Raw genomic sequence first — 26,126 nt, 5'->3', positions numbered from 1 at the left:
ATGGCACTACGTTACCCGCTCCCCACCTGTGGTACTAACCTTGACTAGTAAACTGGGACACAGTAAAGACGAGAAAGAAATGCACATAGCCGGTGAGTTGGCAAGCAACGGGGGTGTTGCTAGGTCTGGAAAAGACCCGGGGCTAAGCTAATGTCGGAACTGTTGGGACTGGGGGCTAGCTAGCCTTTTGGTTGTAGCTCCTGAGATTCTATCCGATTTAGTGCCGCAAAAGCAGGTGAGCCAGGGCGATGCGGAAAGTGATAGGATTATCACAAAATGGCAGCTGATTTCGAGTGCGTTAAAGGGCGAAAAGTCGGGTAAGGTCCATAGGAAAGTTTTCTACGATCTACCGATTTATGCTTAAAATCACATGGCCGAACCATAGGGACAATAAAAAAAAAGTCCCGGAACTATCCTTTAAGTCTAGAAAATCTATATAAAATGGCCTTGAATGATCTGGTTTTGGAGCCAGAACTACTGGTGATGACCACTCACGGTGTGACCTTTTTTATGACTCCCAGGTCGAGCATAGTGCAATAGATCGCCCCTCAAATACATAACCCACCAGGAAGAGTGATTCAGTGAAAACCATATCGGCTACCTGAAGCATGAAAGCAGAATATACAGGGTGTCTTTATGAAAGATCTGTTTTCATGCATCAGGTAGCCGATATGGTTTCAACCGAAGCACTCTTTCTTTTCTGCTGGGTTGTATATTTGATGGATGATCCCTTGCACCGTGCATGGCTTAGACGAAAAAATATCTAAATACCATTGAACCAGCTGGGTAAGCTCTTGATGTTCCTTAATGTAAAGTCCGGTAGGAATAGCCACCCAGCATGTTTCCGTCGGCAAAAGATGTTTCCTTGATATTGTTGGCATAGAATACCAGTAGCTGAGGATTTCTATTTTCTCGCCAGGCCTTCAATTCATACATTTTATATAGATTGGATGGCTTTTGTCAGTCGGCTTGTTGTGCCTTATGGGTTAATGAGAATACCTTCTCAATTACAATGTATGGCACATGCCAGCACGCAAGTAGCTTATTTTGGGTAGAGGTGAATAACACCATCACTGGGTCTCCCACTTGGAATGTAAGTAGTTTAGTACCCTGATTATGCATTTTTTTGTTGGAGCGATTGAGTGTCCTGGAGCTGTACCTTCACTAACTCTCAGTGCTTAATTTTGTGAGGGTGTTTGCCAGGGTTCAGCTCTGGCATGTCTTTCTGAGCCCCGGCACTTATTGTCTCAGACTCAATTTACTTATGATCTGGTGTTTTGGCAACTTTATTATTGTAACTGCCAGTCACGTAATAAACACCTATACAGTCAGAGCAAAAAGTAAATGATGATTGTGCTTAAAGACAATCTTAAGCATTTGTCTCATGTCAAGACACAATGAATATGCTATTTTATGTGTATGTTGATTGGTATTTGTAAATCACACATCTGCCATATTGACTGAGTACATCCGTCAACCACAATAAGCCTGTCCGAGTTGCCACTTTCACCACATATATGTCAACAGCATGGGGAGCATTTAGCAAAACAGAAAGGTGATGGCTGGAAGGTTTTGAATTAATCATAACCACAGGCAAAGCTCTGGGCAACCCTCCAGACCATCGTTTTTCAGCCTGCCAAGCCATTACAGAAGGGGAAAAAACCATATGCAAATCAGGCTTGGTCCTACCCCAAAAGGGGCAGTCCAGCTCGAACTGCTAGGTCACATCCCTTCTGCACGAGACCACAAGCATCTCCATAAATGTTTCAGCCTTGTTGGGCGTCATCAGTGAGGAGTAGCTATGGTCTCTATCCCCGGCAGACTCGGGACCCACGTCTGGGCATACCCGTCCCACTTGGGGTGACTTTAGCAAAAGAGAAAGGTGATGGCTGGACGGTTTTGAATTAATCATAACCACGGGCAAAGCTCTGGGCAACCCTTCAGACCATCGTTTTTCAGCCTGCCAAGCCATTACAGAAGGGGAAAAAACCATATGCAAATCAGGCTTGGTCCTACCCCAAAAGGTGCAGTCCAGCCCGAACTGCTAGGTCACATCTCTTCTGCACGAGACCACAAGCATCCCCATACATGTTTCAGCCTTGTTGGGCGTCATCAGTGAGGAGTAGCTTGGGTCTCTAGGCCCGGCAGACTCGGGACCCACGTCTGGGCATACCCGTCCCACTCGGGGTGACTTATAATCGGTATTGGTAAAGGTTACTGCATAAAGTCCATCCTTGTATGATTCCATAGTGTTCTTCCCTAGTGGATTTTGTCCATAGATATGAAGAAGTAGGTTACAAATTGACCTTTTGTGTGCTCAACCAACTCCATCACAGCCTTCTAGAAGGGTTGAGGTACTAATAGTTAACCCCATCTCTGCTAGGTTTAACACTGACCGTATAAAGAGTTGGCCCTTTTTGATGAAGTGAGGCATCCTGTAGGAAGGGATATGAGCTAAAGAATTTGTGTAGCACATGCTGTGTGATGTGTTGTTTAGTACATGGATTATCAGCATGGGTACTAACAAAGGGGGGTGACTTTGGGTGCTAACAGTTAGATAGGGTGAGTATAGGGACTAGATTTGTTAGGCCAGATAATCTGATAGTGCTAACTAGTCAGCAGGCATACAACCTCCACTGGCTGTGAACTGCAAGTTTTAGAAAAGAAAGCAGAAATTGAAAATGGGACAGCAGTGAGTTGAGATTCAGAATGTGAAGTCAAGGGCCTTGAGAATAAATTGCCATTGTTCATACAAAGCAAGCACAGGAAGAAAGAATGGGAATGTTTCATTTCTTTTCCTAGCTGCAGGAAGAAACAATGAGCAGGCATGCAGCTTGCCAAAAGCTAGGGAGCGTGAGTTGAACTAGAAAGCGGGTGAAGGAATCAGAAGGAGCTGTAATATTGTTGTAGGTTCTGACATATGATGAAATTGGAAATTACTTCATGAAAGGGGTTGGAAATAAGAAGGTTGTTAACAGCTGACATCATAAAAGAGGATGGAAAATGGTAAAGCGAATATAGGAACCATATAGCATAAGAGGCAGGGCCCACTGAAATGGTTTAAAGGGAATGAAAGGAGAAAGCTGGGGTTAGCTGGTTTCTTGCGTCCTGGCCTTGTTCGGTCTGCTGTTGGAGTTTCTTGAAAAGACAGAGATCTGCCGAGTGCTTGCTGGCCCTTGACGGGTGGAACGACAGGCTGGGCCTGGAGGAAGGAGGGGGAACGCTGCAGAGCTGTGTCTCTGAAGGCCTTATCGGAGACTGGTGTAGCTATCAAAGGGAGTTGGAAGGCCGTTTCGAGACGGGGCAGTGCTGGCAGAGATGAGCTGATCATTCCTAGCAGCCAAAGGATCTAGCCTAGTGTAAGTATAAACATAGTAATAATCATTAAATTGTTAAATTAATCAACTAGGATCCTTTCTGCAGGGTGCTGTAATTTGGTCTGGTGTCAAACTGACACAGATGGCACATCTTAATTAGTTGCTGAGGTACTGGGTGATCAATGAAGTCGTTTTTTCTCTAAATTTAGTAACTGGGGTTTGTTTCTTCCATGCGGAAGGGGTCACTGTCTCCATAATCTCATAAACTCTTAGTTTGGCAACTAACCCAATGTTAGCTAAAAGCACGCTGAGTAAATGAGAATTTAAGCTATATCTACAGTTCATTTGCTTTCATAACCAAAGTACTGCCTGGGGGGGTCTAAGGGATGTGGTCAAATAATACAAATGTTTTCCTGTTTTTTTTTCTCTCATGTGTTCATTGCTAACGTTACTTCCAATGTTTTTATGCTCCCCACTGTACCAGTTTTGAGATAGTTTGTCTCTTTCTCTGATGAATGACTATAAAAGTATCTAAGCAGAGAAATGTGAAAACGGGTGGTGGCTATTATTGTGTCTGGTGTTTATTGTGCAGCCTGTCATCATTTCCAATGTTACAAGAACATGGTGTGTGCCTGGCGCAGTACAAAGCCTGCTGGTGTTTAGCCAAAAAGCCTGTAGTATAACAAAAAATTGTGTCAAAAAGAGAAGTGTCAGGATTTATCTGACAATCCTCAAAGTCTGACTTTCTTCCTCGGAGGCAAAGTTTTTCTGAACTTGATCCAAAAGAGGGTCAGTTCTTAGGGCCATCAGGAATTTGACCTTGGCTGGTCTGGCCATACCCCCTAGACTGATCTGGGATGTTTTATCCCTCTGTCAGTTCCCCAAAACCAACCTCTGTGCTTTCAGTAGGGGGTTGATGTTTCAACTTCTTCTATGTCTGGGATAAGTATGTGCTCACAAACTAACTGGGTGGTAGGCTGGCCCTGTTGTCTGGTAAACAAAGTGTTTCCATTGTTTACCCAAGAGCACCTTGACTTCACCTCGGTAATCTTGATCAATTACTCCCGTTCTGACGCCCAGAGACTGTTTCTCTGCCAGGTGAGATTTGGTGCCACTCTTCCATAGGTTTCCTCCAGACGTTTCACCTTCAATACGGTCTGAACTACAGCCTGGCCCTGGGGAGGTGTCATGATCTCCTCATATTCATACATGTTGTATCCGGTGGACTCCATTGTAACCCAGCTGGGAAGGCTGACACTCGTAGTGATTCTCTGGATTCTTAACATTTCCTTTGGCATTGGTCTAACTCAGTATCAGGGTGTAAGAACATCCCACTCTGACACCACCTGTGACAAGCGGCACAAGTACTCAGGAGACTCAGCGATGATTCAAGGGTGTTTTGTTATTGAGGGTTTTGAGTCACCAGGGCCATCACTCTCTCTCTCTCGTCTTGTCTGCGATCCCTCCCTAACGAAGGCATCCATAACCCTCGTAAGAGCTACATATCGGTGACCACTACTGTTTGATAGCTGTCTGCTGTCTTATTAACAGTTTCTTCCCTAAGATGTAGCTGTTTTACCCCCTAAAGACTTTCCAACTATCCCTAATCTAAGCACAGGTTAGTGTTTAGAGGGGTTGGGGACAGTGTCTTGCTCTCTCTCTGCTGAAATCATCCAGACCAATTGTGCTCAAGTCTCACCTTGCCTTTCTGCTTTACCTCTTCCTCTTCCCTTCTTCTCTCCTCCAATGTTCTTTCCCTCCGCTGTCCCACACCGCCTTTCTGTCTCCACCCTTTAATGTTAACTCCTTCCCTACTCCTTCCCAAATGTTACCCCTATACCTCCTCTCCTACTTCTATTCCTACTCTTTTTCTTACTCCTATTCCTCCCCTAATCATTGTTGCTATTCTCCTCACACCACTACCACTACTTTTCTCTCCTTATTATGACTAGCCTTCTTACTGATCCTACTCTCCTCTGTCCATCCCTACTCTCCTCTGCCACTCCTATCCTCCTTCTCCCTCTACTGCTCTCCTCTGCCCACTCCTACTCTCATTCTCCCCATTCCTACTCATCTCCGATCAACCTACAGAACCTACCTTCTCTCACCTAGTCTCACTCACTCCACAGACCTTCCTTATGCTACCTGAACCTTTCACTCACTCCCAATCAAATTGCAGACCTACTGTCACACTCCTACTGATCTTCCAACAGTCTCAGCCACCAGCCGCTGCTTCTCCCCTCCTGTTGGCCTCTCTGTCCTTCTCCACTCCTGCTTCTAATCTCATCCAGAAAGCCCACATGGTTATCTTCCTGTTCTTGTCTCATATCCTCGTTCCCTCCACCTCATTAGGCCGCTCTCCTTACCAATCCAATTTCTGCTCTTCATCTTTGGACTACATGTGCAGCAGTGCTACCACTGTGCTCCATTCAGCATTTGTGCCATCACGAAAAGGAAGATCCCGACACTAGTAGCCCAGTTGGGCTTTCCATATGCTTACTGGAGCACTTACTCCATTCTATGATGGCCACCATGGACCCTGCCCAGAGCCTCCCACCGCCACCAGCATGATTTTCAGCAGATGATTTGGCACCGGACCAACCATGGCCGGGGCATGAAGCTCACAGGCAGGCTGATCCGGCCCCTTTCCAAGGCGTCATTCTAAGGCCTAAGACGCTTGACTGGCCTTATTCAATGGATGCAGCACCTGGAAGGTGCTGGGCAGCAGTGTTACCATCACGCTCCATTCCGCATATGCTGCGCCTTTAGGGAAATGAAGATCCGGACACCAGTAGCCCAGTTGGGCTTTCTATATGTTAATTGGAGCACTTGCTCCATTCTAAGATAGCCGCCTTGGTCCCTGCTCAGAGTCTCCCACCACTACCAGCCCATTTTGCAGCAGATGATTGGGCACCTGCCCAACCAATACTGGGGCATGAAGCTCACTGGCAGGCTGAGCTGGCCCCTTCCTAAGGCCTAAGACGCCTGTCTGGCCTTATTCAACAGATGCAGCACCTGGAAGTTGCTGGGCAGCAGTGCTACCACTGTGCTCCATGCAGCAAATGTTCCGTTCCCTTTCCAAGGTCTCCTTCTAAAGCCTAAGACGCCTGTCTCGGTATGGCCAGCTCACCCTGCCACCCATCCATGCTCTCCTCTCTTCCCACTTGGCTCCTCGGAAAAGCCTCTGCCCGCACTGCCAGCCTCTTTCTCCCTCGTTTGACCGATGAAGAGAGCGTCAGTCGAGGCTTTTGCCACCACTTTCTCTCATCCTCGTGTCCCCTCCACTGACTCACACACCAACTCTGCCCTTACTTACCCCTATCTCTCCATCTCTAACACCTTTGACACCCTTGCTCGTGCCATGAGGATCCGCTTGAAGCCTGTCTCCAAGTGTAATAACTGGTACGACTATGACTTAGCCTCTCTAAAACGCGAGTGCAGAGTTGCTGAGTGGAAGTGGCTTGCTTCAGGCACATCATCTAACAAACTGGCCTGTGGCCTGCTCCAAATGAAATAACGAATCTCCATCCACTCCAAGAAGAGTGCCCATATTCAGGCCTGCGTCTCTGGGGCCACTATCAACATGGCTGAATTGTTCAAAATCTGCAAGGAACTGCAGTCTCCACTTCTCCTCCTCCATCCTCTGCACTGCACTGGCCTCCCACTTGTTTACCAAGATCCAGGACATACTGTCCTCACTCTCCTCTCCCCCCCACTCTTTCACCACCTGCTCCCAGAGCTCGCTTGGCCTCCTCCTTTCCCCCTCTCTCCCTCTCTCTACTCTCATTCTTTGCCATAGCACTGGATGAGATTGCCAAGATAGTCTGCTCTATGAAAGTCTCCTCCAGAACTATCACAACATCTTCTCCCTCGCTCCTGCCTTGGTGGATTTCTGCAATCATTCCTTCACCACATGCTCTTTCCCTCTAGCCCTCAAGCACTCTCTTGTGCACCCCTTCCTAAAAGAGCCATCTGCTGAACCTTCCTGCCAGGCTAACTACCGCCCCATCTCTATTACCCCTTTCCTGGGCAAACTCCTGGAGAAATCGGTCATTCCCCCAACTAATCCACCATACTGAATCTGTTGGCTGTCTCCACGACTGTCAGTATGGCTTCGGAGCAGCCAGAGGCATGGAATCCGCTCCCCTGAACACCTGTGAAGACCCACTAGCAAACCTTGATTCCAACTCTCCTTCTGTTCTCATTCTCCTTGGCATCACAAACCTGGCTCTGGATTGGTTGACCTCCTTCCTCTCTGACCGCCCTTCCAAGGTCCAATTGGGCCCTTTCCTCTCCTTAACTTCTCTCTATACCTGTGGCATCCCTCAGGGCTCTATCGACTCGCCATAGCTGTTCAACATCTACCTTGTCCCTCTGGCCCAACTGATCTCCTCACTTGTTATGCAGATGACACAAAACTTTCCTCAAGCTTCCCCCCGCCCCATCCTCTTCCTCGCTTATTCCCGATTGTCTGACTGCTATCCAGACATGGTGTGCTGCTAATGATCTCTGCCTTAATGCCAGTAAGACTGATATTCTTCTCCTGGGGGCCCCTGTTCCATCTTTCCCCTCTACTGTATGGCTGCCCTCCTAGTGTCTTCTCCCTTCACCCTTGTGTGAGATAAAAAACCTGGGTGTCATCTTCAACTCCTCACTCTCCTTCTCTCCTCACATCGCTGACCTTTTCAAGAAGGCCCACTTTCAACTTCAAATCCTTAGAGGTATTCTGCCTTTCCTCACCTTCCCCTAGAAACTCAATGTCTCCAGAGCTCTGGCTCTCTCTAGGCTTGACTACTGCAACAGCCTATTCCTCAATCTTCCTCTCTCCACCCTCCACCCCTTCAACTAATCCAGAATAGGGATGCCAGACTTATCCTTGGCCTCAAGCCCAGGGACTGCATCTTTCCAGCCTAAAATCTCTCCACTGGCTCTCTGTGGCTGCAAGGATCAACTTCAAGAACCTTTGCATCATCCACAAGGCTTTCTGGGGCCTGGGCCCCAGCTACATCCAACTCTCTCTCCTTAAATTCCTCCCAGCTAGAACTCTTCGGTCTTCTAGCTCCAACTCTCTGCAGGTCAGATGTTTCTCCAAGCAGAGAGTGGGGGGTACATCTCTCTCTCCGGCAGGAGCTTCCTTCTGAAATGGCCTCACTGCCTCTCTCAGCCTTGAGCTGGACCTCCTTAAGTTCTGAAATCTTCTCAAGACTTTCTTTTCTCTTCTTCCTTCCCTCTCTCCCTCTCTTGCTAATGCCCCTCGCCGCTGTGACTGGCAGCCTGGTCCCATATGAGCCTTACTGGGGTCCAAGCCTACATCTGCCTAGTCTACCCCAGCATCCCCTTTAGCAGTTGCCCTCCCGGCCCCCTTCCCTGACCTGCCTACTGAGACTGGACCGCCCCTCTGCACATTCTGTGTTCCTCAGCACTTGCCCTCCTGGACCTCACTAGCACTTGCCCATCCCCAGAGCCCCCCTCTCCTTCCCATCTGCCCTTTCAGGAACTCCCCTGTTTCCTCCCCTTAACCCCTCCCACCCAGCACTCTATTACTGCACTTGCACGATTCGAATGTGACAAGTCCTAGTAGGACCATTTATTTCTTTGTTGTTATCTCCCCTGTCCCCTCTCGCCTCCTTTTTGTCTTGTGGTACTTGGAAACACCATTTATTGTATAGGCGCCTTATAAATGCTCAATAAATCATTAGTTGCTCCGTTATCGTTCACCCTGTACATATATCCACATCTTCAGCTACCTGCAGCATTGAAAAAACCTGCCTCACTGGTGTTTCCACTGCGGTTGCATCATCACAAAATCTAGACATTATTTCCGCCGGGTTCATTCATTATTATTATTATTATTATTATTATTATAGTGAAGCTCACAAGCTGTTCCACCCACCTTGGACACCTGCTGTGCAGAACCTTGCCACCTCCATCCACCACAAGGTAAACCTAAGCATCGGCCTCCAGCCTGCACATTAGCTGTACAAGTACAGCTTGCCAACGCACTATACCTATTAATGTTGATGCGAATAATTTACTTAGCCAAAAACCCTCCTCCTTTCTCCAATCTCTCTGCCACCTGCACCACACCCCCCTCCCCTCCAACCATGTTTGGTTGCAATAGAACATCATACATCTCCTGGAGCACCACTGATGGCACTCTGTTACCTGTTCCCCATCTTGCAACTCCACCAATTCCCTCTCTGCCACTGCACATCTCCTGGAGCCCCACCAATGGCACCCCTTTATCCGCTCCTCACCTTGCATCCCCACCAATGCTCTCTCCCGCACCACACATCTCTGGAGCACCACCAATGGCACTACGTTACCCGCTCCCCACCTGTGGTACTAACCTTGACTAGTAAACTGGGACACAGTAAAGACGAGAAAGAAACGCACATAGCCGGTGAGTTGGCAAGCAACGGGGGTGTTGCTAGGTCTGGAAAAGACCCGGGGCTAAGCTAATGTCGGAACTGTTGGGACTGGGGGCTAGCTAGCCTTTTGGTTGTAGCTCCTGAGATTCTATCCGGGGCTACAACCCAAAGACCAGGGGCTATAGCTCCCCCCTAGCAACCACTCTGGCAAGCAACATGAGAGACGGGTGTGTGCTAAAGAAAGATTGAAGTGGCATCATTATATCGCACAAGTGAAGGCTGCACACGTGTGGGTGAGATGCGAAGAAAGACAGACCTGCGAATGAACCTTGAAGTAATGATAGATGTAAAGTCAGCGATACTGAGTAAGGAGTGATCCAGCAAAAAGGAAGTAGCTGACCTGAAAATCTCTGTGAAAGGTAAAGGGTTTGTAGCGATAAAGTGAATGAACTGTAAAAGCGAGGTGATTGAAATTGACCCAAGGAAAAGAGTAGAGTAAAAAGCTGAATGTATAATAAAGTGAACTACCCAGACCAGGAAGCGCTGGGGCAAATAACATAGGAGTGTGAGTTGAAAGCTGGGAAGTGGAAGGGGCCCTGCAGAGGTCTGTAGAGAAAAGCCACGCACATTCGAAAGTCTTCAACATCAGGAAATGGTCCGAGTCTGATTGAGGGAGATCTAAGGTGTAATAAATTAAGGGAAGGGAACCCCTAAAGGAAGTGAATTAAGCTTGGGGAAGGGAACCGCTGCAAGTGTTTTGTTTTGCTTTGAGTTGTCTCAGCCCGACTGAGAGAGACTGAAGTGAACTTTTGCTGTGAAAGGTCTGAGCCAGACGGAGGGAGATCGATGTGAACCTTTGCTTTAAGAGGTCTGCACCCTATAGAGGTGGGCAGATGTGAACATTTTGGTGAACTGTCCTTTGGTAATTGGAAAGCAAGACTTTATTGTGGAAGGCCGGTTGGGCCTCGATCAACATCTTGAACTGTCTTTGTGTTAAAAGCCTGATCCAGAGGGTGTCATCCTGTCCTCTGGGACTGCCTTACTTGCTGCTGTCCAACATGGGGAGGAGAGCTGACTCAGCCACATTTATTCTTTATATTTGAACACTGACTTTTCTTAGCATACATATTCTCCCTTTTCACACATTCTTTACAAGATATAGGACAGGCATTAGGTTTTTTAGTATAGGCCAATTTGATTTGACAGACTCAACTAGGACTGTTTTATTTATTATTTTTATTTATTATTTGATGGTCAAGACTACTCCCATCTTAGCTACAGCGCAAAGTAGGAGTTTCTCCAACCCCATTGAAACTTCAATAAAGGTTTTACAAATTGTACCTTTTATGTCAGTGTCATACTTGTGATACCATGCCTCCCTTACATAGCCCAACACCTTTGTCTCACCCAGTGAAAACAAATATTCATCCAACGCCCACCTCCAACCACCCATGATCTCGCAAATTACAGCATCCCACACCATCAACAGCCTGCCACAACCTACCTCAGAATGTGCTTACCACATGCCAGCACATATTCAGACACCTTCCCACCACCGCACAGCTCTTCCGCTTACTACTTTATGCCACAACACTACTCTCAGATGCCTCAGATACCACACAGTCACTAACCTGATCCATGCACAAGCCATAGCCTCCATGCAAGTAGTAACCCATACAGTTACTCTGCCCAACACCACTGCCACCCCCTTTGTTCTGCGCAAACCCCACCTTTCTGCTGCACCCTAATCAATGCCAGATCCACGGTGGCCCATGGTCAAGACATCCTAGACATCATTGTCACTGATAACCTCGACATTCTGACCATCACTGAAACCTGGCTCACTCCATCTGCTGGCCCCTCCCTCGCTATTGCCATTCCCCCAGGTTATGCAATACTCTGTTGTGAAATACCCCTTATACAAGGTGGCAGGGTCACCTTTATATACAGAGATGACATCTGTCTGCACTCTGTAACCATCACCAAATACCCTTACTGCAAATCCCTCTCTGCCAAACTTCAACCATCACCCTCCTTCTCATCTACCAACCACCAGGGCCCAGTGCAACATTCGAAAGCAACCTTATTCAACTCATTGCCACCAACCTCAAACCTTCTACCCAACTCGTCACCCTGGGCAACACCAATCTAGGCTTCAAGGATGCCTCAGACCCAGATGCACTAGCCCTTTCCAAATCCACCACTGCCCAGGTCTGCACCCCAATAATCTTTAAGCCTATAGATACAAGTGGCTGCATACTAGACTGGCTCCTGGATCATAACTGCGATATCTCCATCACCACCAATATACCATGCCCATGGTCAAACCGCCACATAATTTCCTTCTCCAGCCCTACACCAAACAAAATAACCAATACAAACAATCCATTACCGCCAACCCTCGTCCTCAGCTCTGGGAATCTCACCAGCACCCGCCTCAACCTCCTACTCAATCTCCCCCTGCCTCCTCCACACAGCACCTCTTCCCTTGTAAACCACTACAACTCACTATTAATAAACGCAGTTGACTCCCTAGCCCCTCCCAAACCTTGTAAAGTACAAACTCTAGTCATCGCAACACTTGGTTTCGTGTTATCCACACCAAGAAGACGGTAGAGCAAGCTTCTTGGCAGAAAGAACCTGCAGCCACCAATAAAACTCACTTCACTAACATCTGTCTCCAATACGAACATGCTATATTCTCTGTTAAAGCCTCCGCCTACAACAAAAGAATAACAAAGGCCTCCCCCAGCCCTAGAGAACTGTTTGCAATTCTCAGAGAACTTGAAACCCCTGTTGCCCCCCATTCTTCGATTGTGAAAGACAACCTCTGGTGTAGCGAGATCCAAAATGCTCTCACTAGTAAAATCATATAACTACAATCAAAAAGCAGCAAGAAACTCACCAGCATTACTAAAGCTCAACCACATATACCCCAGGCCCACTCGCAAACCCACATCACCCATTCAAGTTCAAACCCATCTCAATGTCTGACCTGACAGCTATAATCAACGGGCTCAAACCATCCAGATGCACCTACTTCCCCTCATCACTGCCATTGCCAACACTTTTACCTCCGACTCGGTACCTGCCACCCTCAAAGAGTCGTTGGTCCCCCCTCTGCTCAAGAAGCCCACCTTAGATGCAGCTGCTCCCACCAATTACTGACCCATTACCACTGTCCTCTTTCTCCCAAAAGTCATGGACAAAGTTGCCTACCTTCAAATCCAGGATTTCCTTGTATCACACCACATCCTAAGCCCACTGCAATCTGGATTCTGATCCAAACATGGTACTGAAACAGCCCTCCTTGACCTTAAAAATCAACTTGATGACACCATGGATGCCGGGAACCTCTCTCTCTTCTTACTCCATGACCTCTCAGTTTCCTTTGACCTGTTCGACCACAAGACCCTCTGACACCACCTCACCTCCTCTGCTCACGTTTCACCCAACGCAGCCAAATGTATCTCAGCTTTCATTGCTAACAAATCCTCCCGAGTCTTTGCCGGGGATGCTGCTGCCGCACCCACTCCTATCTCCTGTGGTGTCCCACAAGGTTCCTGTGTTCCTCCCATCCTCTATAACTTCTATACTAAGCCCCTATTTGACCACCTTGACACTCTGGGCATCACCTACACTAACTATACCGATGATACTCAAATTCTCATTCCCCTCTCCAGGGACCACACTCAGGACACCGCCAAAACAAACAGCATATATGAAAGTATGCAAATCTGTATGGCCTCACACAACCTCTGTCTGAACGATGAAAGAATCTGATCATTATATCCCCTGCCCGTCTCGCCAATCTTGGCACAGCTTTCAGCCAATTCAACATCAATGGCCACACTATCCCGGTGGCCACTTCTGTAGAAACACTGGGTGTCTATCTTGATGCTTCTCTCACTATGTCACGCAACGTCAACCATGTCACTTCGACCTCAGCCTATGCCATGAAGCTCATAACTGCCTGCAAACCTTGCCTCTCCATGAAAAATCATCTCACAATTGCTCAGGCCCTAGTCCTGTCCGCAATGGACTAGTGCAATGTGTTACTCTGTGGCACCTCTAAGAAAAACGTATTCAAACTGCAAGTACTGCAAAATAATGCCCACGTGTCGCCCTAACCTTGAGCAAGCACGATCATATTTCGGAGGAAAGAAGATCTACCCACTGGCACCCTGTCCGCTAACTAATTTCCTTCAAAATTCTCGCCCTAACCCACAGATGCCTGTCCAACAATGCACCTTCATATTCATCCAAACAGTCAAGAGACACGTGCCTAGCAGACCACTATGATCTTCTTCCAACCACTGCCTCAGCACACCAAGATTCAAATGAAAGAGAGCATGTGGTTCCAGCTTCCCTGTCTGCTCTGCCACACTCTGGAACTCTGGAACACTCTCCCACTTACACTCCAGGAGGAGCCCCCCTTCCACCTCTTTTGGAAGAAGCTCAAAACCTACTTGCTTAATTAACTGCCCTTAACTTCACTATACAAACCTCTGACTATAACAACCGTACTCTGAACCTTATTGTATGTAACATTTCCACCATATCTACTGTATGTAACAGTGCCTAGAGGCCCATGGGTTTTGTGTGCTACTATAAATGTAAAAAATGAATAAATAAAATACAAATAATAATGAAATGGGATTTGAACACGGCTAAAACCTGCTCCCTCTCACCTCGTGAGTCCCCACTGTCATCCAGGACAATCGAGTCCTTCCCTGTTGTCTAAGTTCCGTTTGTGGGAGTGTTACTTTGGGCTTCTTGAGGTCCGCAGGTTTTTCCTGTGACCCCCCATTTAGATAGATAAGATGACTGTAGTATCTCTCGTTCCCCAGGTCATGTTTGTACTGGTCTGTGCTTCTCCACTGTTAAATCGTGTTCCGCCAGGAAGCACGGCATGCTGGAAACTGTGTCCCACCTTCTAAGTACTCTGTACTTCTAAGGCTCTGTACTGGCATGGGAAGGTGGGTGACTCATAGCTGCCTGCAATCACTTTGCATATTTACTGCCGCTAATCCCTGTTTCCCTATCCAGACCTCATCCTTCCGGTGACGAGGTCACAGAGTGGACCTTGTCACAATTTTCTTTTGTATTTAATTTTGCAATCATTTCCTTAATATCGTCAAGAATAGACTACACAAATAGTCTCTATATAGAAATTCCTGAATGCCCCACCAAATAACTACAACGCAACCAGAACCCTGCAGCAAGACTGCTCCTGAGACTAAATAGAAGAGACCACATCACACCAGCCTGAGATGTCTACAGTGGCTAGCAGTAAAGAAACACATCAATTGCAATGGTCTCTGCATTGCCCACATATCATTATATGAATAGGGAGCCAAATTTGTTCAAGCGAGAATCACCCGATACCGGCTGAGAAGAGACTTAAGATCTTGCACCGACATCCAAATAGAACCAAGACCCTACAAAAAAAGAAAATTCAGAGGAACTGCCTTCTACTTTCTGATAACCAAATTACTAAAAACCTGGCTATTCAACTTGCCGCGATAAACATAGACCAACTATATGACTAATGCCCCACAAGCAGACCACCCCAACCTCAAACAATGCCCGCCTCTACAAACCAGAATCCTGCAACAAACAAAACACATGATAAATACAGACAGAAGAATCAATAACATAGCCGGTCAACACCCAGAGATCACCCAAAACTTTCCATCCCCTCTTCTCTCTTCCACACCCCCACACCTCACACCTAATACACATCCCAAATGGCTAGTGAAACAAATCACCAACAAACCTCTCGCCAACCATGCTACAAACCCAATACCAGCCTACAACAAACAACTCAAACACTGCACACCACCCTTCCAGACACAAAAAGCCCCAGTTCACAAAATAAAGGACACCCAGAAAGCTCATACGCACAGACACCAGTTGCTCCTGGTTCTGCATGCACCAACAGATGAGCACAAAATATATCCTATCCCTCTGTCCCTCTCTAACCAACCCAACCCACTTTACTTACAGAGCCACGTGAGCACCTGGAGACCATGACAGTGGCAGCAAAGCACGACACAAATCAATTTAATATAAGAAGAGCTTTTTCCCGCATCTCTAACCTGCGCTAAGAGTCATTATGTCAGAGGCTTGAGTTTTGTTGAGTTTGAAAATATGTCAAATGGTTAGATCACACATGCCCATTGCTATTCCCCATAGATACCACAACTATTACTGTACAATTGCATGTCCAATTTTCCTTGAGATTGGGTTATGGTTTATATGGCAAGACGATGGGAATTTCAATAGGAAATTAAAACCGATCTTTAATTTAGTAGATTCTAAAAATCACATGTAACAAATGAGACAGGCACATTCATATGCAAATGAAAAAGCCTTTGTCGCTAACATTGTGAAAGAAGACAGCAATTGATGAGTTTGGCTTCCTTCTGCTCATCAGGCAAAAACAGTGCTCCCAATACTATCTCCTCAACTTGCTTTAGTTTATTTTCATGGAAAAGACGTGGGCATTTGCACTACACTCAAAGGGAAGCAGGCTGTAACATCATCCATGCTCACAATATTCTTCTGCTGCAAGAAACATGGCTATCCTCTGACTGTACCACTGATGGTAACATGACACCTTATCGGCTGTCAAAAAAGGGAGAAAAAGGTAGACACTAGGCTGGTTTAATGATTGGTTTAATCAACCAATTTGAGATGAAGGATATCACGTTAACTACTGTGATGAATCAAGAAGAGTCCTCAAAAAGACCCTAGCTAAAGTCTCCTCCCAGTTGGCCAGGGGAAGGCAGACGCTACCTGATCCTAACTCTGGGGTTGGTATTAGCTGGGAAGATCACCTGGGAGGAAAAGGGCCCCAAGGAAATAGGAAGACTTGGGTGTGTCTTCCTCAGAGGTGTCAGTGATGCCAAAATATGTAATGGCTTGTTTTCAGAGTGAGATTTCTTGTTCCAAATCTATTTACACTGCGGGTTGCGAAAACTGTCCTAATCAATAAGTTATTAGGCGTTGAGTTGCCACTCATAAAGTTACCCACAGCTACGATGATAAGAGCTCTTGTAGGCAACAAGAAAACGCTAAATGTGGTCATTGAAACAGTGCCTTTTTTAGTTCTGATGAAGCTAACTCTCATTCGATTCCAGACCAATCATTGACTCTTTTTAAATTTCCTCCTGAGACTGCAGTCAATACTAGAAGTAAAGTAAGTACATCTAAAAACAATGGTCAGAAAGGAAAAGGTAATTTGAACTTTGGGGTCTTCATGTCCATCAATGCCCAAAGTACTGGGATGAGGAAGAGTGATTTGGAGGCACTAGACTTTCCATATTTTCAACACAAAGGGCCTCATTACGAGTTTGGCGGTAGCCGTGCCTGTTTTAAAGGCACGGCTACCGCCAAACTTGCTACCGGCACCGCCACCCGCGATTGGGCAATAACCGGCCCATTACGAGTTGAATGGGCCGGTAATTGCCCTTTCGTGGGTGGCGGTATTGCCGGGCTCCCGATCCCCATTCTGCCCTATGGGGCAGAATGGGGGTGGGGAGCATGGTTGCACCGGCACCGTTGATAACGGTGCCGGTGCAATTACGAGTTATGCTTGCGGGTGCCGCACAGCACGCCAGGTCAGACCTGGCGGGCTGTCAGTTACCCACGAGCAGAACTCGTAATTCGGTGGTACCGGTACCGTTCACACTGTATCCCCCAACATTATAATGAGGCCCAAAGTCAACAATTGAAGAGATGTATCACTAAACATTGGAATATACTGACCAGTGATGAAAGGACCAAAGACTTATTTGGGAATCTTCCTACTTTTGCATACTAAAGAAGTAATAAGTTAAGGTACCTGCTGGTCAACACGAGAACTGGCCCTAAGCATCAAACAAATATTAAAAACCAGGCACCTTTCCATGCCTCAACTGAGGTAACTGAAATAACATCAATAAAGGAACAGCATTATTCCATCCTAGCACTGGAGAAAAAATACAATTTAAGAGTATACAAAAACTGCCTCACAGAAAATGTAATATACTGCATAAGATGCCCGTGTGGCATTTATTATGTGTAGGAAACAGGAAGAAAAATATGCTTAAGGATGAACGAACATAAATCATGTATCAGGAACACCACATCCGCAGTTGTTAAACATTTTAATGAGAAAGGGCACAGCATTTCTCAACTACGGTTCCAAGAATTGGAAACTATAGACACAAAAGGCCAAAGAAAAGACGTCAAAACACTGAGGGCACAGAGAGAAGGAACGGTGTAAAACCCGGAACAGGCCGGAACGGGCCGGAACGGTACCCTAATATATAAAATGGCAGCAAAACTCACCTGAAAATGATGCAAACACACATGAAGAACATTTTGGAAATGGGATAGGTTGAACAATGTGCTGTCATTAACCCATTACTGCCCAAAATCTACATTTTCAGACGAAAAAGTACCCGGAACGGCCCGGAACGGTACCCTAATATATAAAACGGCAGCAAAACTCACATGAAAATGATGCAAACACACATGAAGAACATTTTGAAAAGGCAAAGGATGAACAATGTGCTGTCATTAACCCATTACTGCCCAAAATCTAAATTTTCAGACGAAAAAGTACCCGGAACGGTACCCTAATATATAAAACGGCAGCACAACTCACATGAAAATGATGCAAACACACATGAAGAACATTTTGAAATGGCAAAGGATGAACAATGTGCTGTCATTAACCCATTACTGCCCAAAATCTATATTTTCACACGAAAAAAAACCCGGAACGGGCCGGAACGGTACCCTAACGTATAAAATGGCAGCAAAAAGCACCTGAAAATGATGCAAACACACATGAAGAACATTTTGAAATGGCAAAGGATGAACAATGTGCTGTCATTAACCCATTACTGCCCAAAATCTACATTTTAACACGAAAAAGTACCCGGAACGGGCCGGAACGCTACCCTAATATATAAAACGGCAGCAAAACTCACCTGAAAATGATGCAAACACACATGAAGAACATGTTGAAATGAGAAAGGTGCACCAATATGCTGTCATTAACCCATTATTGCCCAAAATTTACATTTTATCACGAAAAAGTACCCGGAACGGGCCGGAACGGTACCCTAACATATAAAATGGCAGCAAAAATCACCTGAAAATGATGCAAACACACATGAAGAACATTTTGAAATGAGAAAGGTGCACCAATATGCTGTCATTAACCCATTACTGCCCAAAATCTACATTTTATCACGAAAAAGTACCCGCAACGGGCCGGAACGCTACCCTAACATATAAAATGGCAGCAAAAATCACCTGAAAATTATGCAAACACACATGAAGTACAATTTGAAATGAGAAAGGTGCTCCAATATGCTGTCATTAACCCATTACTGCCCAAAATCTACATTTTATCACAAAAAAGTACCCGGAACGGGCCGGAACGGTACCCTAACATATAAAAAGGCAGCCAAAATCACCTCAAAATGATGCAAACACACATGAAGGACATTTTGAAATGAGAAAGGTGCACCAATATGCTGTCATTAACCCATTACTGCCCAAAATCTATATTTTCACATGAAAAAGTACCCGGAACGGGCCGGAACGTTACCCTAGTATATAAAACGGCAGCAAAACTCACCTGAAAATGATGCAAACACACATGAAGAACATTTTGAAATGGCAAAGGATGAACAATGTGCTGTCATTAACCCATTACTGCCCAAAATCTACATTTTAACACGAAAAAGTACCCAGAACGGGCCGGAACGCTACCCTAATATATAAAACGGCAGCAAAACACACCTGAAAATGATGCAAACACACATGAAGAACATGTTGAAATGAGAAAGGTGCACCAATATGCTGTCATTAACCCATTATTGCCCAAAATTCACATTTTATCACGAAAAAGTACCCAGAATGGGCCGGAACGGTACCCTAACATATAAAATGGCAGCAAAAATCACCTGAAAATGATGCAAACACACATGAAGAACATTTTGAAATGAGAAAGGTGCACCAATATGCTGTCATTAACCCATTACTGCCCAAAATCTACATTTTATCACGAAAAAGTACCCGCAACGGGCCGGAACGCTACCCTAACATATAAAATGGCAGCAAAAATCACCTGAAAATTATGCAAACACACATGAAGTACATTTTGAAATGAGAAAGGTGCTCCAATATGCTGTCATTAACCCATTACTGCCCAAAATCTACATTTTATCACGAAAAAGTACCCGGAACGGGCCGGAACGGTACCCTAACATATAAAAAGGCAGCCAAAATCACCTCAAAATGATGCAAACACACATGAAGAACATTTTGAAATGAGAAAGGTGCACCAATATGCTGTCATTAACCCATTACAGCCCAAAATCTACATTTTCACATGAAAAAGTACCCGGAACGGGCCGGAACGGTACCCTAATATATAAAACGGCAGCAAAACTCACCTGAAAATGATGCAAACACACATGAAGAACATTTTGAAATGGCAAAGGATGAACAATGTGCTGTCATTAACCCATTACTGCCCAAAATCTACATTTTAACACGAAAAAGTACCCGGAACGGGCCGGAACGCTACCCTAATATATAAAACGGCAGCAAAACTCACATGAAAATTATGCAAACACACATGAAGAACATGTTGAAATGAGAAAGGTGCACCAATATGCTGTCATTAACCCATTATTGCCCAAAATTTACATTTTATCACGAAAAAGTACCCGGAACGGGCCGGAACGGTACCCTAACATATAAAATGGCAGCAAAAATCACCTGAAAATGATGCAAACACACATGAAGAACATTTTGAAATGAGAAAGGTGCACCAATATGCTGTCATTAACCCATTACTGCCCAAAATCTACATTTTCACATGAAAAAGTACCCGGAACGGGCCGGAACGGTACCCTAATATATAAAACGGCAGCAAAACTCACCTGAAAATGATGCAAACACACATGAAGAACATTTTGAAATGGCAAAGGATGAACAATGTGCTGTCATTAACCCATTACTGCCCAAAATCTACATTTTAACACGAAAAAGTACCCGGAACGGGCCGGAACGCTACCCTAATATATAAAACGGCAGCAAAACTCACATGAAAATTATGCAAACACACATGAAGAACATGTTGAAATGAGAAAGGTGCACCAATATGCTGTCATTAACCCATTATTGCCCAAAATTTACATTTTATCACGAAAAAGTACCCGGAACGGGCCGGAACGGTACCCTAACATATAAAATGGCAGCAAAAATCACCTGAAAATGATGCAAACACACATGAAGAACATTTTGAAATGAGAAAGGTGCACCAATATGCTGTCATTAACCCATTACTGCCCAAAATCTACATTTTATCACGAAAAAGTACCCGCAACGGGCCGGAACGCTACCCTAACATATAAAATGGCAGCAAAAATCACCTGAAAATTATGCAAACACACATGAAGTACATTTTGAAATGAGAAAGGTGCTCCAATATGCTGTCATTAACCCATTACTGCCCAAAATCTACATTTTATCACGAAAAAGTACCCGGAACGGGCCGGAACGGTACCCTAACATATAAAAAGGCAGCCAAAATCACCTCAAAATGATGCAAACACACATGAAGAACATTTTGAAATGAGAAAGGTGCACCAATATGCTGTCATTAACCCATTACAGCCCAAAATCTACATTTTCACATGAAAAAGTACCCGGAACGGGCCAGAACGGTACCCTAATATATAAAACGGCAGCAAAACTCACCTGAAAATGATGCAAACACACATGAAGAACATTTTGAAATGGCAAAGGATGAACAATGTGCTGTCATTAACCCATTACTGCCCAAAATCTACATTTTAACACGAAAAAGTACCCGGAACGGGCCGGAACGCTACCCTAATATATAAAACGGCAGCAAAACTCACCTGAAAATGATGCAAACACACATGAAGAACATGTTGAAATGAGAAAGGTGCACCAATATGCTGTCATTAACCCATTATTGCCCAAAATTTACATCTTATCACGAAAAAGTACCCGGAACGGGCCGGAACGGTACCCTAACATATAAAATGGCAGCAAAAATCACCTGAAAATGATACAAACACACATGAAGAACATTTTGAAATGAGAAAGGTGCACCAATATGCTGTCATTAACCCATTACTGCCCAAAATCTACATTTTATCACGAAAAAGTACCCGCAACGGGCCGGAACGCTACCCTAACATATAAAATGGCAGCAAAAATCACCTGAAAATTATGCAAACCCACATGAAGTACATTTTGAAATGAGAAAGGTGCTCCAATATGCTGTCATTAACCCATTACTGCCCAAAATCTACATTTTATCACGAAAAAGTACCCAGAACGGGCCGGAACGGTACCCTAACATATAAAAAGGCAGCCAAAATCACCTCAAAATGATGCAAACACACATGAAGAACATTTTGAAATGAGAAAGGTGCACCAATATGCTGTCATTAACCCATTACAGCCCAAAATCTACATTTTCACATGAAAAAGTACCCGGAACGGGCCGGAACGGTACCCTAATATATAAAACGGCAGCAAAACTCACCTGAAAATGATGCAAACACACATGAAGAACATTTTGAAATGGCAAAGGATGAACAATGTGCTGTCATTAACCCATTACTGCCCAAAATCTACATTTTAACACGAAAAAGTACCCGGAACGGGCCGGAACGCTACCCTAATATATAAAACGGCAGCAAAACTCACCTGAAAATGATGCAAACACACATGAAGAACATGTTGAAATGAGAAAGGTGCACCAATATGCTGTCATTAACCCATTATTGCCCAAAATTTACATCTTATCACGAAAAAGTACCCGGAACGGGCCGGAACGGTACCCTAACATATCAAACGGCAGCAAAACTCACCTGAAAATGATGCAAACACACATGAAGAACATGTTGAAATGAGAAAGGTGCACCAATATGCTGTCATTAACCCATTATTGCCCAAAATTTACATTTTATCATGAAAAAGTACCCGGAACGGGCCGGAACGGTACCCTAACATATAAAATGGCAGCAAAAATCACCTGAAAATGATGCAAACACACATGAAGAACATTTTGAAATGAGAAAGGTGCACCAATATGCTGTCATTAACCCATTACTGCCCAAAATCTACATTTTATCACGAAAAAGTACCCGCAACGGGCCGGAACGCTACCCTAACATATAAAATGGCAGCAAAAATCACCTGAAAATTATGCAAACACACATGAAGTACATTTTGAAATGAGAAAGGTGCTCCAATATGCTGTCATTAACCCATTACTGCCCAAAATCTACATTTTATCACGAAAAAGTACCCGGAACGGGCCGGAACGGTACCCTAACATATAAAAAGGCAGCCAAAATCACCTCAAAATGATGCAAACACACATGAAGAACATTTTGAAATGAGAAAGGTGCACCAATATGCTGTCATTAAGCCATTACAGCCCAAAATCTACATTTTCACATGAAAAAGTACCTGGAACGGGCCGGAACGGTACCCTAATATATAAAACGGCAGCAAAACTCACCTGAAAATGATGCAAACACACATGAAGAACATTTTGAAATGGCAAAGGATGAACAATGAGCTGTCATTAACCCATTACTGCCCAAAATCTACATTTTATCACGAAAAAGTACCCGGAACGGGCCGGAACGGTACCCTAACATATAAAAAGGCAGCCAAAATCACCTGAAAATTATGCAAACACACGTGAAGAACATTTTGGAAATGGGGAAGGTTGAACAATGTGCTTTCATTAACCCATTACTGCCCAAAATTCAGTAAAAAGGCAGCTAATAAGTAAACTCAAAGAGGGACTTTGTGATGACATCTATATTGTACTAGAAAATCCTCATCTACCTAAATATACTCTAGTCACATAAAGGTAGAATTGTAACACTTTTCATTTGATTGACATGAAGGGAAATTATATATTTCAAAATATTACTGGAGGGTGACTACACCTTACTGAACACTAGAGGGAGCAGTAACTGTTTAGTTGTGTTCATAGTCAGGTTTTCCTTTATCACTTCCATATCCTTGTTTCAGGAAGTGGTAACATTTCACATGTTTCTTCTTCACTTAAATGTTGCAGCTTCATCTTGTCTGTGCTGATCACCTTGAGTTTAGATACAGGTCAGATTTATGTTTTTTTTCTCTCTGCAAGCCTTGAGCATAAGAGTGCAACAATGGATTGCTTCATGCTGACCAGATCATTTCTTATAGAAAAGCTCTGCTGCAGCAACTTTGACAAATGTAGGACCACCCTGCCTTTTCACTACTTGGTTGGAAAGAGGTCTTCAAGTGGACAGGGCCCAGCCTCGTATGTGACACAGCAAGGATCATAAAAGGTCTTCAAGGTGGCTCAGCAGCTTATAAACACATTTCATGCAAACAAGGAAGCTTGAATCCCTAAGAAGGGGCCCTTAAAAATCAGACACATCATCTCTTCCTAGGAGAAACCTAGATGTGCATCATGAAGAAAGCTGTTTCATTGTTTTCTCTGTGTAATGTGTTATGTCTTGCTTTCTCCCCTGTTCCTGTGTTGTGAGCCTGGGTGCTGTGGAATGCTTGTAGAATGCCTGCCTCTGGAATGTTGAGAGAGTGTTTGAGAGCTCCTTGCAGTTTGGAGGCTGGGGCTTGAATGATGGCATTGAGGCTTCAGCGGCCAATCAGAGAGGATGTTGTGACGTGGCTAATGGCTGAGGATGTCGAATGATGTGCCATTGAAGGGGATGGACAGCATCACACACTGTGCAACGGTTTGCCGCTGCACGCCTCTAAGGGTTTGAACTGAGTCTCAGAGGAGGAGATGTGTCCTGATGGTAATGCTGCTGAAAAGAAAAAGCGACAGGTAACATCTAGTGCGGCGCCCAGCATGGAATGCTATCCGAGCCGGAGCTGGGAGTTGTTTCAGGAGAGCCGTGTGTGTGCTGTCAGCATAGTGAACAGCTGGGTGCTGTGTTTGGAGACCCATGTGGGTCAGCTCAGTGAACAGCTGGTACCTGAAAAGTTGGCAGTGATGGAGGTTGGGCCCAACGTGTGTTGGGGTCGGGGTCACAGGTACCAGCTTGACAGCTGCTCCGGGTATGGTGTGGATGGAACTATGCTGTATCCTGACTGCGTCTCTGGGAAGCAGGAATTGACTGTTCGCTGGGAAGAGCTCTGGGGTTTTTGCCTTGGTTGTGGGGCTGACCTGGGTGATTCAAGAAGTCAATATATGGCAGTTTTCCACAAGCTAGATCAGGGCTTTGTCATTTTTCAGGGAGCTGTCCATGCTGAACCGTGAATATTGATCAACAGTGTTATATGAAGTGAAGCCTGTTTGGGTGTAAGTTGTCCATTGGTACGTTGTGGATTGTGGTGGATCTGGGACATGTCTGGTGTATTTTGGTAAAGACATGTCCTCTGTTAGTTGAAGGAAGTTGAAATGTGGTTTGTTCTTGCATGTTGATTTAACTTTTGCCTCCACAGGTCTGTCAGAATATGGACTTGAGAATAGGGCATGGACTTACTGGGGGTTACTTGTGTATGTTGTGTGTGTTGTGCTCACTGGGTGGCCTGGCAAACCACCTTGTGGGGTTGGACAGTTTTGTTTGTGTTTTGTGTGGCAGGGTAGTGCCAGCCACCTGGGCTGCTAGCTGCCAGCACATGGCACACCACAGCACTTTGGGGAGGTATTATGTGCCCGTGCCATTTGCGTTCATGGTTGTGGCTGGAGAAATGTTGTTGAGTGTAGTTTACCTCATTAGTTTGTTTCTGTGGAGGTGGACCCCGCACTCACATGTTCTTTTGCCATTTGGTCAAGTGTGCTTTGCCATTGTGTGTTGGGGGGACCCCAGTACCCTTTGTGGGGGTGTCGCTCCCACACCTTGAATGTGTTGTTCTTGTGGTTGGGGTGCTCCTTGTTGGGGCACTGGTGGTGCATTTTCATGCGCCATCTATTTGCGGTGGTGTAGTGTTGCTTGTCTGTCGAGCAGCCTCAGTGTTGGCTTGGTTAGGTGATAAAGTGGTTTTGTTTGGTTGAGATGGGTAGTCAGCAGTCGTTCCGTGGGGTTTGAGGCCGGTCCCTTGTGTGAATTCCTGCTGTTTGGTCAACGGTGTGGATGGTGACGTGTTTTCAGTTGTGATGTTTTTCTAGCATTTCATTGGTAGGACGGTTGAGGGGATTTTATGTATTTAAAGTTTATTTATTTATTTAAATATGGTGGGGAAGGCCCGCAGGCATTGATTGGGGCTCCAGGTCTGGGGTACGAAGGGGTCTGTGGGCGCACAGGAAGGGTTGGCAGAGCAGAGGATGGGAAGTGTAGAAAAAATCTGAGTGAATGGGGGATAGTGGAGAGAAGGTACTGAGGGGTGGGAGGGAAAGGAGGCTAGTGAGATCACA

The sequence above is a fragment of the Ambystoma mexicanum genome, chromosome 8 (genome assembly GCF_040938575.1).
Source record: "Ambystoma mexicanum isolate Mex_15411 chromosome 8, UKY_AmexF1_1, whole genome shotgun sequence".
Lineage (NCBI taxonomy): Eukaryota > Metazoa > Chordata > Amphibia > Caudata > Ambystomatidae > Ambystoma > Ambystoma mexicanum.
Note: the sequence above shows the minus strand (reverse complement) of the source record.